The sequence below is a fragment of the Gavia stellata genome, chromosome 22 (genome assembly GCF_030936135.1).
Source record: "Gavia stellata isolate bGavSte3 chromosome 22, bGavSte3.hap2, whole genome shotgun sequence".
Lineage (NCBI taxonomy): Eukaryota > Metazoa > Chordata > Aves > Gaviiformes > Gaviidae > Gavia > Gavia stellata.
In genome coordinates this window covers 6,095,428-6,101,311 of record NC_082615.1, presented here as the reverse complement: position 1 = coordinate 6,101,311, position 5,884 = coordinate 6,095,428, and positions in this window count along the sequence as shown.

Below are 5,884 nucleotides of genomic sequence, written 5' to 3'. Positions count from 1 at the left end.
TCTTCCGCCCTCCCGTCACTGCCGCGGCGCCATCTTGGGAGCGGCAAGACACATTGAGCATGCGCAGGAAAACGAAGGGCCTTCTGGAGAGTGGTCTCCATTTAAGTAGGGGCCGGAAAGGCACCAGCCCTGAACGCGCATGCGCTGTTGTCCCAGAGGGGAAGAGGCGCATGCGCACTGCCCCTCGTGACGGGCAGTTTGGGAGTAGTGGGCAGGCTGCGCCGCCATGTTGGAAGTGGTGTGGCGGGTGCCAGGGTGGCACCCCATTTCTGTCAGGGCAGGACTGGCTCCCCAGGCCCGCCATCCCCACTACGGCCTGGCCGAGTCGAACTCCTCCAACCCCAGTATCACCGACGTCCCCACAGGACACGACGTCCTGACGGGGGTCCAAAGCCACCCAGCCTTCCCCCCTGCCAAGCTGTTGGGGCGGCCAGGCCCAGGGCCACTCTGCCACACACCGTGAGGGAGAAGCGAGGTGTGGAGGAAGATTACAGGGGTTTGAGCCCAGGGAAATTAAACTGTAGAAATTTGAGTATGAATTAGGGAAATGTAGACATTTGCAGGAGTGCAGGTCACTCCACTCCCATTCAGCAACCATCTTCCGGAAAGAAAGGCTACCACCACAGGGAAGGTGCTGCCTTCTCCTGCGGCATAGGTGGGGATGGCCGGGTTTATCACACGCTGAGGCAGTTACGGGGCTCTGCAACCTCACAAACCACATCCAGCCTGGCACAGGGAGCTGCTTTTATCAGTACAGACAGTCCCAGCCTGCCGTCTCATGGTGCACCGAGGCCCCTGCTGTGTGAAGGGACTGGTGTGTTCTCATCCATCTTCCCCTTGTCAAACCACCCCGGGCTCTGGAAAGGAGCTGAAACAGCCCGACTGGTCTCTTTTGTTCAACAACTTCGGTGTGTTTCATAACCCACCTTATCATGCTGCAAACAGCTGTGACCGGGCTCTGGCTGCTGTGAGGGCCGATGCACAGCCAGGGCACTGTGTTTTCTGTGTGTGACATTGCCCAGCCATGACTGCCTGCCCGTGTTTTATGGGGACACCTGCTAGAGGGGATCTTGTCCTGTGGGTACAAGAGAGAAGACCCCTGTCCAGGATCAGCGCTCAGCACGTCTTGTGCTTTTCCCCTCTGGGCTGGTGTGATTGGGAAGGTTTTTTTTCCTCCGTGTACAGCAGAGCCATCTCTGTTTTTTTATAGCAATCCATGCTTTTTCTGCTAACACTCCTCCCCTCATTCAAAGAGCAACCAGGGCCAAAATGAAATCTCCCCTCTCTGAGCCTGGGCAACAATTGTGTGTGCTCCCCTGAATAGTGCTGTATATCTCCTGAAAACCCAGCAAAAATGTTCCCTCACACCTTCATGGGGTGACCGAGCCCTCAGAGCAAAGAGGGGGAGCTGGGATAGAGGCACCCAACCCATGTCGTCGCTGCCAGCTAGGGTGCAAAGGGTGAATAAATATACAGAAAGTCAGTCTGCCAATAAATAGTGTAAAAACTACCAGAGTCTGTGCAAACGTGAGGTGCAACGCCACATCCAAGGGGAGGCAGCAGAAAAAACCTGGCTTGCTGGTCAAATGAAAAAAGTCAAAGCAGCAGAGGTTATTTCTGGTAAAATGAAAAAGAAAGGGTAGAAACACTGCAGTTTGAACATGTTAAAATACAGTGCAAAAGGGCACAAAGCACACCTGGGATCTTTGGTTGTAAATACCCCCCTGGCTCATTGCTGGCAGTTTCTCCAGGAGTGGGTGCAGCTGGTGAAACGGCAGCTCCGAGACAATCCTGGTCCCGCCGCCTTCCCGCTGGAGCGCCACGGCCGTGCCGATCTTCCCGCCCTGCAAACCGCCAACCGCAGGGTCCCCGCCGGCCCAGGAGGAATTGCTTTCTGTGCCGAAGCTGCTGCGGTGGATGAAAGGCAAATGTGGTGACTCAGCAGCGACCGCGGAGGAATGCTGAGTTGCCTTTTGCTTCCCCCTCCATGAGTCGGAACAGGGAGAAAATCCCTCGGAGAAGGGATTTTCATCCAGGTGGATGTGTTCACTATCAGCACGGGCGCAGGAGGCAGAAAACGCAGCCAACACGGCTGAATAAGGATTGCATCCTCAGTGCAATGTTCGGTTGGGGCTTCAGTGCACTAACAAGAGAGATAAAAAGTCCCTTGCAGCATTTGCAAAGCAAAGCTGGATCCAGTGCTCCGAAACCCAAGACACAGGATCAGATCGGAGCCCAACACCTTTGGGTGTTGGAGGCTGTGGGGTTCGAACAACGGCATGGCCCCGTTGTTCAGCAACGGCAGTTTTTGCTGCCACAGGCATGAGGAAGTGGCTCCCGCTCGCAGGGACGTGACAGTTGCTTCTCTGAGGACAAGGTGTTCAGGGCGTTGGTCACCCAAAACACTTCAGAAAAGAGAATCGACCTGATTTGCAGGTGGGGAAACTGAGGCAGAGATGGGCTTTGCTTTGCCTGCTCAGGGCTTAGCTCCAAGTCATTGGAAAGATACAAATATCCCCCAAAACCACATTTCTGTTGGCTGCCTTTATAATGGCGAAGGTCATTGCACAAAACGTGTAATCTTGACAAGATTCGGATAAATTCAATTAATGGTGGCTCTCAAAGTGGGGACTTTCTGTCCCCTGCATTGTGGCTTGGTACTGCTCACCCCAGGAACAGCTCCTGCTTAAAAAATAGTTTATTGCAAAAAATGAATTATGCCCGCCCTTGCCTCCCACTGGCAGGGTTAATCCCACTCCTGCACGGAGGGGGCAGTGGGGACGCGACAGGGCAGCAGCACTGCTAGAGCTGCAGGAGCCGCCGGCAAGGCACACAGCGTGCAGCAGCGAGGGCAAAACAAGATTAATACAGCCAGGAACCTCCGAAAGGGCTTTGCATTTGATGTGGGAGAGGAGAGAGATCAGAGTACGGAGGAACCGGGATTAACATAAAATTACAAAACTTTCATTATGGGCTGAAGGGCCGTCCCGGGCTGTGTGCCCCCACAGTGTGACCTGCCGGTGCCCCGGGCTGCGAGAACGCGTGGGAACACCGTCACCGGTGGCACTGCCCTCGCCTCCTCCCCAGATGCAGCCTATTCTGTCTCTCCTTGGGTCAGCCAGATAGAAAAGGCGATTAATCTTTAGCCAGATTAATCTTCAGCCAGAAAAACCAGGAGCTCTGAGCTGGCTGAGAAGTCCCCAACTTTCCCTTCCAGGTGGGGTTAAAAGGGGAGAGCCCCTGGAAGAGGGAGCGAGCGTGCACAGACCGGGCATGCGATGCACGCAGGCACGCGCCCTGGCTGTTACCATGCCCATGAACTTGAAGGGATGAGACAGGAACCAAATCCTCCAAAGGACTTTGCCTCCCTGGTAACGTCTCCAAGCCCCACCAACTTCACTTTAATCCTGACCTGGGTCCAGAGCATCACAATGTGCCGTAGCGATGCGCAGTGCTGCCGGAAAACCAGGTCCATGTGGGACAAGGGTTGGCATTTTGGCTCCTGCAGCTTCCCAGCCCTTCCCGTGCGGCACTGGGAAGGACCATGCCAACTTGGCTGCTCCAGGGAAAGATGCGGCACCGCAGTAATTGCACTGAAGCAGCGCCTGAGCAATTGCCTAATGGGGAATCCCTCAACGACCCTCCGCCCCTTGCAGGAAGGGGGTTCATGGGGATCGGTCCCTCGAAGGCTGGCCCCAAAAGTCCCCCCAAGCCCCCATCCATTGCAGATACAAGCTGTGCTCTCCCTCCCTTCGGCTTTATTTGCGGAGGGAATTAAGGTCCTGCTGGGAAAACCTCCCCTGTGCTCTGATAACTGCCTGCATAGCCAGCTCTAAATGGCTTTTTGTAAATGGATGACCAGGATTAACGAGGTTCCCCTCATCACTGTTTACTTAGCACTCTGCCAGTGTAGGGGGAACAGGGCAGAGACCCCAGCCGAGGAGCTGGCACATACTGGGGACCAACACGGTGCCACCCAGCACATGGCCAAGCCCTTCCTCTCCTCCCTAGAGCAGGAGCTGAGGTTCCCAGCTGGGTTTGGGATGTGTGGGATGTGTGTGCATGCACCGGGAGCATCAGCCCTGGGGACAGAGGAACTTCAGGGCACTGTATTTCATGAGCCGCGGGGCCAGGCTGGGGACGATGCTCATTTTCTCTTTACGCCGCGTTGCTGGGGAATGAAGGGGGGTGTTTGCCATGTGGGTTGGTGTCAGGCACGCGTCCCCCCCACGTGACGGGGATGGGGAGGCCATGCAGGGCTGCAGCTGGCCCTGTCCCCCTGGCAGGAATGCGCTGGGTGACTCGAGGGCTGTCAAGGAGCCGCCCAGCGAAGCCACAGAGTCCACCGAGGGGTGCAGGTCCAACGAGCCCTGTGCAGAGGGGACCCTCCTCCACCATCCCTCTCTGTCCACAGCGGGGCACGGGGGTCCTGCCTTTGCCTGCTGCACTCCCCGGGGGCTGGAGCCGCTGCAGCCGCCTTGCCACCTCACAGCTCCGACCTTTCGATGTTTGCACATTCCTGCCTGTTAATGTGTCTCGTAAAGAAAAACCACTGGGATGGAGCATTGCTCCCCCCAGCACCTGCAGGTCTGCTCTCTCCTTTCCCTGGCCAGGAATTGGCACCGAATCTGTGCCGGATGGGACCATGCACTCCCCAAAGGAGCAAAACCAAATCCCCATCTCACGGTCAGCGGGGATGCCTCTGCTAGGAGCGATGGGCATCCCACCCCTTGACACCAGTGAGCCCAAAACGCTCACAGAACTCCCAGGGCAGACAGCAGTTACCTCTCCCAGCTGGGCACAGGGAAAAGGAGCGCCGTTTCGGAGCAGAGCCGCGCTTTCCTCGGCTGCCAGGCTGGCATGCTGCCCACCAGCGCGACGCCAGGCCAAATTCTTTGCGATTTCTAGGTCAACACTTGCCGCTCGTAATGCCCCTTAGCCCTCCCACCACCCGCACCGGCCTCCAGCCCAGCGGCCCTGCGCGCAGGATGGGAGCATCCCGGGGGATCCACACCCGATGTCCCCACGCCACCCAGCCTGGCCAGCCCCATTCATAACTCCCAGATATCGGGGGTTATGCCCACGTTGCCCTGAATTGGGCTGTTCCCCAAATGCACCTGCCTGCCCTCGTGCTGCCTTTGCTGCCCAGCTCTGCCCGCAGCAGCATCCATGGGTGAACTGGGTCCATTGGGCGCAGAGCCCACAGCCTGCCCCTGCTTGCACCTTTTTTGGAGTTTTTAAGGCCCATCCTCTGGAGTCAGACGCCAAAGGTGTTTGCTTCGGATTTCTAAAGCGAGTTTCTTACAATCCTGATGGCAGGGGGAAAAAAAAAAAAACAATCTCAGGACGTGGGATGGCCCTAACACTCCAAATCTGGAAATAAATCACCTGAAAAAAACAGTCTTTGTGAAGAAATCCCCGTGGCCCTGGTGCTTGTTTGCAAACCGGCCAAGTTTCGACCTAGGCGTGACGTGGTTTCCCAAAGAAGGAGGCGATGCTGGCACTGCTCCGGCGGCTCAACCCCTCTCTGCTGAGGCTGGATGTGTCCCCCCCTGCCCAGGGGGGCCACTTGCCTTGGCATGGGCTGGGCTGGAGGAGCAGGAGCCCTGTGGGGCTGCAGCCCCCTACCCAGGCACGCGTCGGGGGGATGGCAGGGATGAGAAGGAGGAGAAGGAGGAGTAGGAATGGGTAGCGTGCCGAGCGTCTCCTCGTGACGGCATTTACGCAGGAGCTGTTGCATTGTGGCTCGGGCGAGCGGCCGCCGGCGCTCCCCCTGCCACAGGGCAAGCCCCGGCCTGCCGGCACATTGTGCCAGCCGCGCCGCCAGGAACGGCCGCTGGCAACGGCCCACTGACCTGCCCCAGGGCTGCCTGGGGTGCAGAGG